Source organism: Protobothrops mucrosquamatus, unplaced genomic scaffold (assembly GCF_001527695.2).
Source record: "Protobothrops mucrosquamatus isolate PMUCROS unplaced genomic scaffold, P.Mucros_1.0 scaffold4572, whole genome shotgun sequence".
Classification (NCBI taxonomy): Eukaryota; Metazoa; Chordata; class Lepidosauria; order Squamata; family Viperidae; genus Protobothrops; species Protobothrops mucrosquamatus.
This window is the reverse complement of record NW_015390475.1, coordinates 33,895-47,826: the sequence shown is the minus strand read 5'-3', so window position 1 is coordinate 47,826 and position 13,932 is coordinate 33,895.

Sequence of the window (13,932 nt, the reverse complement as noted above, 5' to 3'; positions counted from 1 at the left end):
AGCGCTTTGAAGATGATGACCAACACCTTGAAGCGCACCCGGAAGGCCACCGGCAACCAGTGCAGCTCGCGCAGCAGCGGTGTTACATGGGAGCGACGAGTCCCTCCCAACACCGCCCGCGCGGCCGCATTCTGGACCAGTTGGAGCCTCCGGGTGCTCCTCAAGGGAAGCCCCATGTAGAGAGCATTACAGTAGTCCACTATTAACCAAGTTTGACTCTACGTAGCTCTTGATCTAAGTGCTACCACTACTGAGATATTCTAGATGCTACTCAACTACAGTATTTCAACTCTAGCCATGGTGGCTGAAGCTACTGGAACATCCCAACCCCATGAAAGTGCTAGATAATCAAGAAGGGGTACAAAGTCTTTTGTGGCTAAAGGCTACTTAAAGAACAAAGCAAAATACACACGCATGGTCATGAAGAATTGCAGAGGGATGGCAATGACTTTTCTGAATACAGGCCAGAATTTCAGTCCTTTTCTTCCAGTGTTGGTTGCTGAGAATTTAGCAGAATAGACACACTATTGGAGGTTTAATATATCTACTTATACATTAAAAATAGAAATTTGCACCAATTATTTTAGTGATTTCTCACCAAATTTCAGACGTTTTAGGATATTGTATGGACTGAAAAAAGCTATGTGTAATCTTTGGTGCCCATGCCTGATTTAGACCCAACTTTGGCTATGCTAATGTATTAACAAAAGCAACTTTTTGCACAGACTAAGACATTCCCTTTTCATTTCATTTTGAAAACTTTAAACTATGACATATTACAGATCTATTTATCAGATTAGAAGGCACTCATCAACATAATATCACTAAAAGTGTATGTTTGCCACATCTGTTAACACTTGTCATTATGATGATAAACTGTATCATTTGAAATACTGAGGTCCATCTTCAATCAGTTCCCAAGTGAAATCTTATGCTGACGAACTATCTTAAAAGAAGAGGCATCTCCAAAAGTTGATTATTGTCTTTCTATTTCATAAGAATGAATGTTATTTGGTTTTATGCACTGAAAAGTTTTTATTTGATTTTTAAAATATGCAAAGCTGTTTGAAAATAAGTAGTCTGATAAAATAATCGTATATATTTGCTTAGGAGTCTACTGAGGGCCATGCATTGTTACAATGATATAAACAGAGTTTGTCTACTAATATAAAAATAGGTTCTATTGTATGTTTTGGTAAAAATTAAACTATGATTGAGATTTATTATAATTGATCATTGGATTGTGGTGCACGTCGTCACATTAACCAATAGCTACTTTATTCTGTTATTATACTAAATGCTCTACAGAACAATCACAAACTTGTTTTCCTACAGAATGGGACACAGACTCTTGGCATTTTTATTAATTTTGAAATGCAAATATCTTTGCATTAAAAAGTTCTGAATGCTACTTTCTGTTCTTTGGAAATATTATTATACATCAGATGTGGACAATATTTGTTAGTTGGAGTCTACATTTAATGTCTGGAAGAGGCTGATAGCTACAGTGGGTGCAATTGTGATACAGGATGAACAGAGCTGCATCACACACATTCCTACAGACAGGATTTTTCTGAGTTGGAATTTACTCTTTTTAAGACTAAATTAAGCCTACATACTTTTAGTTGGAGTTCTCCTGGCTTACAGAGATCAATACCAAAATAAAGATCACATTTTTGGCAGAGGTTTCAGCTTGCACTCCAGCAAGGCTTCCTCAACTCAACAGCATAGAAGTGAAGATTGTTCTGCAATATTTATAGTCTGTATGGAATTTGAATTCTTCGGGGTTAATAACTGCACACTTCTTGGAAAGTATTGGTTGATTGCTGGTTGGGGATGGTGCTAATTCTATTCTGTATTAAATCTATTTTTCTTCTTAAAAAGAAGGGAAATCATTTCAGCATTGCACCAAGCTGACAGTTTGCAACGATACAATTTAAGGGTACTCCAAGGCTTGCAATCGTGGGGCTGCATGTCTATCCTTGTTACAGGACAGGAAGACCTGGAGGAAGGTTGTCCATGGGGTCGCGATGGGTCGGACACGACTTCGCAATTAACAACAACAACAACAACAATCTAGTTGCTAGACAGAGTAAAAATTCCAAGAGTTTTTGAGGCTGGCTACCCAACTTACAAGACTGTTCATATAAATTCTATTCTACTGCCATTTTCAGTATGTAATAGTTATCAATATAGCTAATATTATTCAGATTTAAAAGATATACAAAGCAATTGTGATCACGGGGTATCTTGTTAAAGGAGGGATTTGTGATTCTCTGGAACCTGCTTAATTCCCAACACAGCCTGTGGTGAAGGATTCTGGCAGTTGTAGTTCATCAACCACTGGAGATGAAGGCCTTCAAGCATCTGTAAAACATGGATCTAATAGAACAGATGTACATTGAGCTACAGCCTCCCTGATAAATGCGTTGTATTAAGCTGTACAAAAGGATGATGTGTAAAGATTCCTTAAGCAAGCCAGTATTTTTTTCTCTGTACCTTTTTGTTCTTTTCAAAGAAAGGCTGCAAGAATAAACAAGATAAGCCGGGTAGGAGTATCTGTGCACCTTGAAATTTTCTCAGAGGGCCTCCCTAGGCAGCGGTAACTTTTATCGGTTGCATGTAAACACTTTTGGTTTCAATCGTTTTACAAAGATAAGTCTCGTAGCGTTTGCTGGTTCCCCGTCCAAAGGATTTTTTTATATTTTTTTTCACTGTAGTAAGTGAGCGGCTCAGCTTCTGCAACTAGAAAACCGCCGGGATTATCCAGTTCGAGGCCGGCTAAGGACTACGCTCCAGGAGCATGCGAGTGTCTCTCCCAGACACATACTCTGTACTGAATGGGAAAAAGCAAAACGGAGGGTTTCTGTGGCATAACAAATGCGGGGTGGAGGGGGGAAGCACCCTCACCCTCACTCTTTAAAAACAAAAATCGGGGGATTTTTTAAAAAAACTTTCCAAGCTCGGCGAATGATTGAGGGAAATTCTGAGAACACAACTTCGCCTCTGTAGGGACGCGAACGATTTGGGTTTTCCAACGGCTGCTTTTCGGGAACTCCCATGCACTGGGGGCGAGAGTCTCTTTTGACAGGCGGGATCCGAGTCCCCGCCCCGGCCACAACGAAACTCGCCCCTTCCCCTTCACCACCACCACCACCACCACCACCACCACCACCCCTCCAGGTCTCCCCAGCGACCCTCCCTGTGCGCGGAAACCTCACCTGGTGCTTTCGGGCTCTTCCTCGCCCCCCTGCATGAGACCCTCCGCGCTGCGGGCTAAGGACGGAAAGGCGGCTCTAGGCACGATCCCGCAGCCACCTGGCAGCTAGACGCGGGGGAGACTCGGGGCGTGACGTGGGTCCACTTTCCCCCCACGGAGAACTTTGCGTGCGGCGCGGAGGTTTGGCGAGAGGAGGCGGCGGCGGCGGCGGCGCTGGCTCTGTCCCAAAGGCAGCTCTCGCCCGGCATCAGCGCGCGCGCACCCACACAAACACCCACACGCACGCATGCACACTCACCATCCCCACAGCGCGAGAAAAACAGGCATAATAGTCTTCCCCCGCCACTAGCCTTGCGGTTGGGACTGTGTCCCCGCCCCTTGGCTCGGCTTCTTCCCTGCAACTGACGCCCGCCTCACACTTTTGAAAGAGCGAGAGCGGCCCGTTAAGGGGGAAAAGGCGTGTTATTAATCGCAGCCACGAGAGCCTTTTTGGTGCGGGGAGGCTTAACTCCCGAGAATCAGCTTCCCGGGCAAAACCGTTTACATCTGGGCGCCTGGCATCGTTTGCAAAAGCGTTTTGCCCGCGCCAGTCCTCCTCTTTGGCCCGGGTTGTTCGTATGGCTCGCTTCCCCCGTTGCGATTTCGTTTCGTGACATCCGCCCTTTTATTTATTTTGTTTAGGGAGTATTTAGAAGAAGGAGTTCCCTCTTTAAGTATCTGTGGTTATTACGTGTCGAGGTTTAATTTCTGAAAAGGGGGAGGTTCTCGGTCGCTACTAATGGCGGAAATCCCGCCGTCGAGTCTCAGAGATGGTCTTCCTATCCCGGAATGTAAAGTCTGTGATTCAGCGGCAAAGAAAAATAATTTTGCATTATTCTTGTTAATTAAGGACTTTATATAAGATGTGTCAGGTTTCAATAAAAAAAGTTCATTCTCTAGTACCTTACTCTACTGAGTCTACAGGTTGTACTGTGCATTGTTTAAACATGTTTTATTGAATAAACCACACAGATTACTTTTCCAGTCAAGCCAAAACTAAGCAAAGCACATTATGCCCTATTTTTTATGAATCCAACCAGTTTGCTATATAGTTAGTGTTATCCTCCTGTAATACAGTCCGTGTATAACAGAAACTAATATCTTGGCTCATTCACTTAGCCCCTATGTATGGAATAAGCAACATTTCTCCTTATATTGAAGTATATTATGGATTTACGTTTTTGTCTCTCTTGCCTTTCCCCCCCCCTCTGGCAGACAGGTGTGCTTCAAAGCAGATGCTGGCCTCTAGCCACTGATATATTTAGTTCATAAATGCCACAAGAATCCAATCAGATACACAAAGACAAAAAATCTGATTACAGTAGTCTGTGCAACCCTTTTACCAAAGTTTTTGGCGCCGTGTGCAGGTCACATCTAGAGCAGCTGCCATTCTTGTCATGCTGTAATTTAAGACTTTGAATTAGAGATCTCAATTTCTGCAAAAAAAAACAACAACCCTAAGTGCTGACTGTTGGCAAAGTATTGGTTCCAAGCAGTCAGATGATGACATATTCACATTCTCTATTCAGATCAGGTAGGCACAGCTAGCCGTAAGAGACATTTGGATAATCATCCCTTGTTTTGGATCTTTTTAGCTTGTTGACTTAAAAAAAGGAAGGAAAGATAGGAGAAGCAGCACTACAGCTTGAGCAACTATAAATGGGAAAACAGTGACCAGGTGCGGAGACTAGGACTGGCATTGAGCCCTGAAGTAAACTGAGATAATACAAAATGAGGTAAGTATAGTAGAATGACAAGGTTGGTAAAAGGAAGGGATTAGAAAAGCCAAGAGCACAACCTGATCTAGTTCTCAACTTACAATTTGTTTAATAATTGTCCAAAGTTACAACGGCACTGAAAAAAGTGACTTGCAACCAGACCTCACATTTAACAACTGTCACAATATACTCACACTCACATGTGAGTATATTGTGTATGCTTGGAAGCCAGCATGTATTTACGATGGTTGCAATATCCCAGGCTCATATGATTGCCATTTGTGACCTTTCCAGCTGGCTTCCAACAAGCATAGTCAATGAGGAAATCCTGATTCACTTAATGACCACTTGGTTCACTTAACAACTGCAGTCATTCACTTAACAATCATGGCAAAAAGGTCTTAAAATAAGGCACAATTCATCTAACTGGCTTGCTTAGCAATGGAAATTCTGGTTCCAATTGTGGTCGTAAGTCGAGGACTACCTCTACTCTCTGCTGTTGTTATGTAATGTTGTTAAGGTCAAAGGAGCAGCGCTCTGCTCTGGAGCTAGAAACCCACTTTTCTTTATAGAGCTCCCCCTCAGTTATAGTTTCCCTATTGTCTGCAAAATAACAGTTTTATAATTATCTGCATGCTCCTCAGCAATCATTTTAGCCTTTTTGTTGCAGTACTTAACATTTCAAACTTGGTCTCTGGCTGCCAAATTTAAAGACCACCTGACCTAAGACCACTGTTTTCATTTTTAAAAAGGGCCATCAATGGGAAGAGGAAGGCAGGATAAAGTTACCATAAATACAATTGTTTGATTAACTTAGGGTAAAATAAATTACAGAGAGAATGGCAAGGAGATGAAGGAGGAGATGAAGGAGGAAAGGAGGGAAAAGAAATTATTCATAATCATAAAGACTGAATAATTAGAAATGACATTTTTCTAAATTTAAATTGCACAGGCGATCTCCAAATACTAGTTAGACCATTAAGCAAATCCTAAAACTTGATAGGAAGATGCATTATAATATATATTTTAGACCAATAAATAATTTGTGATTGCTGATCCTGTTTTAAAATTTAAGCCACTCTCTTCTAAACAATCAGGATATAAATATTTAGTATTTTTATATCCCACATCTAATTGCCACATATCTTTTAATATATATATGTGTGTGTGTGTGTGTGTGTGACTCAATGGCAAATGCAGGGCTTTTTTTCAGCCGGAACGCGGCGGAACCGCGTTCCGGCACCTTTTTCCGGGCCGGCCGCACCGGAAATAGCCCCTCCCGCACCGGAAATAGCCCCTCCCGCACCGGAAATAGCCCCTCCCAAATTTTACTTGCATTCCTGTTCTCTAAAGGGGCGGTCCTAGGGTTTGATGAGGGCGTGGCCAGGTTTGAGTTCCGCCACCTTTTCTCTGAGAAAAAAAGCCCTGGGCAAATGTATTTATATACCCAAAGTTTGCCAGAATTAGAATGCATTTTAGCAAAAAGATAATGGAAAGAGGGCTAGCCAGTTTGTCAGACAAGAAATCTGAGTCCAAAGTCTCAGACTAAGTATCAAGGTCCTTCTCCTGTGTTCCCATCAAATGCCTTCTAAAAGAAACTGAACGTCTCCCAGGCTGAGTGAATGAACAGAATATATCATATTCTAAAGAGCCGGATACTCAAATAATGTATTGTTTTATAGTCATAAAATATACTTCAAATTTTGTTTTGATTAAAAACAGGAGGATAAATCCACAATATAAACCTAACAAATAAATAAAATTTACTTTTACGTAAATGTATCTGCATAAAAACATCATGTCAATATATATATTAACACATGCATAATTACTATGTGCAATAAAAGTGTTATTCTGAAATTCACCATGACTTCCTCTTAATTCTCACTCAGCATTTTGGCATGTTTGCAAATATTTTAATGAAAGGTAGCTACCTTTCTTCTTTTATGACTCATGATGAATGTTTACTGAAACATTCACAAATGCTCAACAAATTATTAGATGCTATGCAATTCACTTGTTTGGAAGTACAGTATAACTTCTTTTAGTAGTTCTTACTTTTACACTCTATGTGAGAACTAGCTTTATACTTCTTTAAAATATTTTCTGTTTTGCAGTTGTTCTTTAAAAGTAGATTAAAAAAAACTACTTGTAAGATTTAAGGAATATTATTGAAAAACTTTCAGCCCAAACTTCATGTGTCTATTAGTATTTAAGAGAGCACTAAAATATGATTGTGGAATTGTAATAAAGATGGTATATAATGAGTTCTGATTTGTTTTGCTATAGTAGTTAAAGGCACTGTACTAGAAACCAGGAGACCTGGATGTAATCCTGCCTTAAGCATGAAACTAGCTGTGCTTTTGCTTCTTGGTCCTTACGAGGCAGTGACAAACCACTTCTGAATCTTCAGAAGTGGTTGCAGTTTTCTTGCAGTTGCCAAGAAAACTGCATGGACTAGTTAATGTAATTGCCAGGAGTTAAGATTGATTGAAAGACATATATATAGTGTAAGTATAAATGAAAGAGGGCTTAATGCTAACAACGTATTTCTATTCTGTACTGCAAAATTGCAACCTGAATGCTACAATAGAAATGGAATAGAAAGAACAGTGCTCACTCGCTCCCTATTCCCTCCCCTGTTTTACTGTGGTTTTCTTCCTTTTTGAATGGCTGGTGCCAGTATGGGATGCTGCAAGGTTTGGAATAGCTCCTACCCATTCAACAACCACATAAAACTACAAGTGAGGTCATTTGTTGACATGAGAAAGATGTCATCAATATAGCAATAGCATTTAGATTTATATACCTCTTCATAGTGCTTTACAGCCCTCTCTAAGCGGTTTACAGTCATCATATTGTCCCCAACAATCTGGGTCCTCATTTTACTGACTTCAGAAGAATGAAAGGCTGAATCAACCTTTGAGCAGGTCAGGATAGAAGGAATCGAATGTGAGCAGAGTTAGCCTGCAACACTACATTCTAACCACTGCGCCACCACAGCTCCTATATACCTAGGTTGACACCTCTGCTCTAGTCCAAACTGGTTGACCATGCATTCATGACACCTACAGTGTATGGCTGCCAGTACAATCAGGCATAACTCTCAATGGCTCACAGCAACAGTGACAAGCAATATATATAAATGTGTGTGTGTGTGTGTGTGTGTATCCCAACCGCCCCGACCCGATGCCCTAAATGAACTCTCCAGTTCATAAAAATACCAGACACTCCCCAGTACATAAAAATCACAACCACTGGGCTCCAGCCTCACCCTCACAATAGTTGATTTACAGATTTTGGACCCAAATAAGTTTCTTCTAGAGCTCTGGATGAAGTCATGCTCCTCCAAATGGAACTGGTTCACAAGTAGGTGTTCTCGAGTTGGAGGCTGTGGTCAGCAATGCCATCGCACAACTACATCTTGTATCTTTTTCTGGAGCAAAAGGCATTGCACACAATCATGCTCTTGTCATTTTGTGGTTAGTCTATTGCAGGGGTGTCAAACTGCCGGCCCGCACCCCAGCTCCGGCAATGCAAAAAAAGTCGTGACACATCACATGACGTGGTGAATTTGACACCTATGGTCTATTGCAACCCTTTCTACATGGAGCTGCCCTTGAAGACCATTTGGAAGCTTAGACTGATATAGCAGTGGAAGCCCAGGTAGTGGGTAGTGTTTTTAAATTCACCCATATACAACTTTTTTTTCTGAGAGCTAATTTATTCCATATACAGTATTCATTAAAATCATTGTAAACTAAAGTCCCTTGAATTTCATTAGAAGCAGAAGAACAGCTTCTGGATATTAAATTTTCATCATATGTTGTTTTATTTCAACCAATTTCAATTTATTAGCAATTTATGTTTTGTAGTAACAGCTGTAAAGAGATTTTATCACAAGGAGGTAATAACAATAGATAAAGAAGTACACAATTTGTATTGTTACTCTTGTTGTGAAGCTAATGTTTGAAGAAATACATGCTTACAAAAACAATCTAGCATAAAAACATAAGCAATTTAAAATTAATTTTATGACTTTTTATTTTGATATTAATTTCTAAATTATGGCAACATAAAAATAAATTCACCCTAAGATCAGCTATTACCAAGAGCTTATATTTTTGTACATAAATACGAAAACCACTACATTTACTTAAGTATTGACCCATGTTGTTGTTTCTTACATATTTCAATTTAATTCACACAAGAATTATAAGCATTTAGAAAATATCTCCATATCTGTAAAATCTAAAAAAATACAGTGAATTATGTTACAATATTAAATTTGGCATCTAAAACAATACTAAAATAATCATGATCTAACCTCTAAAATGTATATTAACATTTTTGGCTTTCAAGAGGCTTTCCTGTTGTCCTAATAATGGACAGAAATACTGAACTATAGTGGTTTGAATCCAGAGCTTCATTAGAATCTTAAAGGATGGTTTGTTTTCTCCTACAATCTTTTGATGAGCTACACAGGACGACTATGGCACTGCCTGGTCTCTACTAAGCAAATAGTGTGACAGGATGCAAAACAAAAGGAAGTCAACAAAAAATTAATTACTTCAACCTCTTCTTTCAGTGGGGCTAGGTTTAAATTCCTTCATGAATGAAAGGGGCCCTTCTATTTGCACAAGGATATTGGATTACTCCAATTTTCTCAAGATCCTAATACCCAAGAGGCAAATACCAAACAGATTTTAGATACAAGTGTAATTTCAGTCTAAGCATGTTGAATCTAGGTTATCCAATGTTTTCTGGGCTGCATAGAAACATGATTCATATTTCAATAGATTTCTCAATGGAATTTATCAGATAATCAAAGGAGCGCATATTCCAGTCAAGTTTGTATAGAACTTGTTCATGGCAAATTCTATCCTTTCTCAAAAATTCACCTTGATGATTGAGCCTCCTTCAATATTGGAAAGGAAAAACATTTTCCTAAAACATACAGAAATATTTTGTATGAAAATTTCATTAAGTTAAAGTATTAAGTACTTTTAAGTTAAAAATAACCTGGGAATTATCATGTCTTTTAAGGAGAAAAATAGCAATAGCCAGTTTCTGTGGTGATTACTTAATCCAAACAAACCCAAATACATTATTTCTAGCTAGTACCATCTTATAATGGTACTACCTAAAAACCTACTTTTCTCATGCGCACGCTAGTATATATGGAGAAATGGGTCAAGTATATACCTAGTGCACAAACTCAATTGATCAGCAACTGTATCTTTACTAGATTGCCTCTTGCTTTGAGGCTAGGTTTACTTTATGTCCCCTGTAGACTGTTGCTCCAGTTACCACTATTCCTAACTAAATGAATCATGTTTAACTCTGCATAAGGTTATGGTCAGTTTATAAGTAACAATGTACAGAAAGCCCATTAAGCCTTCAGGCAGTTTAGCAGCCTAAGATTTTTTCCTTCTCTGGACTTCTACATCAGAAGTGAACATAACAGAACTAATCCCTCTTGGAAAAAGGAATTACATTCCTACTTCAATTCAGATTTTTTTTTTAAGTCTTCACAAAAACTGTAAAGGAATTGTATGCTTTTCCAATGCTCAAATAAACTGAAAACATTTCAACCTATCTGTTATTCTTAAAAAGTTTAAGGAATTAACAATTTGAATCAGCATTTTATCTACTACATGACAAGAACTCACTAGCATTCTCATAAATGCCTGGTTTACTGATTTATCTTGTAAGCCTTTTTGAGTTTTACTCAAATTTATGAAGCATAATAAGTTCAATATCCACACTACCCTTTGTTACGATTAATATAGTCTGCAATCTTTATCTCAGGACTGTGCCTAAAACAGTGTTTCTTAACCTCAGTAACTTTAAGATGAGTGGACTTCAACTAATAATGTTGGTTGGGGAATTCTGGGAGTTGAAGTCCACCCATCTTAAAGTTACTGAGATTGAGAAATAGTGGTTTAAAAACTATCAACTGTGTGCACCTACTCTCTGACCTATTTTTCTAAGATTCTTATTCCTCACCCCACCCCTCTTTTTTAAACAGCAAGTTTAAGAGACTTCATTTAATTTTTACTCTATTTTGTAATGTATTGGTTGGACTTATAGAATGGAGAAAGACTAACTCCTATGTGCTCTCCAGAAGAGATTCTGTATGCATGCTTTTGGGGAAAACTTGGATTATTATTATTTTTTGGGTGTTGGGCTAAGAGGGAGAGAATAGAAGTAACAATGTAAAAGCAGTTGGTCAGGAAAGAGGCCTCTATTCCTCTGCAGGAAAAAAGAATATCACTTTTTATACCTTAATTTTAAAGCCATGAAGGAGGATGAAGAGTTCCTTTATTATTTATAATAAATAGCATACCACAGAGGTCTATTAATTTCTATGGCCATTAGTTCTCTCAAACAGAAAGTGATAAATTGTGGATTAATATAATTAACTGAAGATTGCTAAAAGTAAAGAAAGAATATGATTTATTTTATCAAGAGTAAAATAGAGATGTTATCTCTGGTAATCATTAATGAACATCATTAACTAGGACAACGTTATCTTTAAGGATTTGTTTATAGATAACAGATGAGATATGGGGAAAATAGATACTTTGTTGCATTGTTAGAGAAAGTGATAAGTTAAAATTGTTTATGCTTGTGATGAAGGAAAAAGTCATTTATATATTTCTTTTCTTTTGTTTCGTACATGATTACTTTTTTTCTGTTCTATTTTTCTTTTCTGCATTTTTATTCTTTTAGCCTGTATTAAATTGTTATCTTTTTAATTATAATGCTAAATTATAAAATATAATTAATCCAATAAGAAGTAATTGGTAAGTAAGTTTCAATGAATGGTATTAGAGCAAATAAGGAATCACAAGCTGGCTGTAACTATTTTTTTCATTCTCTTGAGTTGGAAAATGATTTTGAAAAGAAGAAGAGAACTCTGAAGCTGGCAGAAATAAAAAAAAGTGATAGTATGCAATATTGAGGCATTTCATGAGTTGCACAACTACTTAAAACATGCAAGTGAAACATACGAATACAAAATATGCAAAAAAATATCCCTGAGAAGCATTGCAAATATGACATCAATAAAGGAAACAGTTACCTATTCTGAGGAAGAGTCAGCTAAGAGTAAGTGGAGGGAAGTGCTGATTTAGAAAAGTGGTATTTTTAGTGGTAATCTAATTATCACATTAGGTTAGTTGGGAAATCACTGATACGATTTTAGGATTGCTAATTCCTAAAATTGACAGTATTTTATCAAAATGTATTATGAATATAACTTGATATATCAAAAATCAAGTTATTTGATCACAATATGTTAGTTAAATAAAACTGAAATTGTGAAGATATGGTTGAGTACAAATTCAAAAATCACTGGAAACCCAGAAAATATAGATGGGTCGCTTTAGCTGTTATCTATATGGTGCCCTGAGGAAGTAAGAGATTTTAACTTTCATAACTGTTAGGCAGCATGAGTAAAGCAAGGCCACTTTAGATCCCCAAGAAATATAAAAGATACGGGAACCTTTCCATGACTAATTTTCTTTTCTGGAAAATCCCGACAGGATTTCTTCACCAGTAGGAATAGAAAAATATAGCATTTGGGGATGAAAATATGGTCTCAATTGTATCTATGTCCCTACTTCTAACATTTATTATTCTAACTGACCATTCATCCTTCCTTTAAACCTATGTGTTTTGCTATTTGAGGAATTTACCACATATGTTCCTTACTTCTAAAAAAATTAATTTTATTTTAAGGAAATCCTCCAGAACTGTTATGTGGACTTTCAAGTAATCAGGATACACAAGTAACATTTTCAAGTGGTCAGCAAATATACAGAAGGGACAGTGCAAGTTTTAACAATAATTATCATGATTATCATATGTGTATCATTGTTTATGGAAATAATTCTTCCACAAAATTATTTCCCCACATTAAAGTATTTAAGAAAGTTTAAATTCCTTTCTGGAATTTTTTTTTTTTAAAAAAAACAAAGTTTAAAACGTAGTAAAATTGCTGCTATTAAAAATGACTCCAGCTAAAAAAATGAGAAATTGGGAAAAGATATTAATCCTTATCTACAAGATTTACCCCTTAATAATGTTGTATAACGGTTCAAAAATTGCATTATCTATATGAAAATGTCTATTTGCTGATGTTGAGGCATATTTTTTGAAAAAAGCAAATGTATCTTAAAATTAATAAACAACCTGGAAAAATGTCAGTGTAAGGTAAATCAGTTAACAACAACATCCTCAACAAAGCCAGGACAACAGTTTAAAAGTAAATATTCTGGTCATAACTTTAGATTTCAAAGATAGGGGCTAGAGAAGGGTTTATATGATCCTAAGAACATTTTATCATTCATAGAAACAAATAATCAGTTATATATCAATTATTTATATTCCTGACCTTGATTTAATTGTTCAATTGAACTTTAATATGTTAACTTCTAAAGTTAAAAACATTTATGGAGATGCTTAAACAATGAAATATTAAGACTAGCGTGAATGTTAGCAGACAACTAGGAAACATAACTGAGTTTAAATTTTTGAACTGGAACGGCAAACTAGCCATTAATATAAGTTTGCTCACAAGTAACATAAGACACAAAACAAATTTTTTTAACTTTCTACTTAAACATGCTAGGCTGGGTAAGCAGAATTCAACTACGATTTCTGTTATAGTAAAGCCTATTTTTATAAGTCTTGTCTTTGGTATTTTAACACTATGAATCCTGCTTTCCAATCTCCAAATATTGCTGAACATTATATTACGAAATTCAGCTATTTCAGCATTCGCAGCCAGGAACCTGATATAATGCACAGAGCATCGGAGGATCAAACATTACTCGTTTCCTCCAGTTAAATAGGCTGTTATACTAAATTGCAGTTAGTTCCATTTTAAACTACTTTCAAACCATAATTTTATGATAATTTAAGTGTTAATCAGAATATCCATTTTGG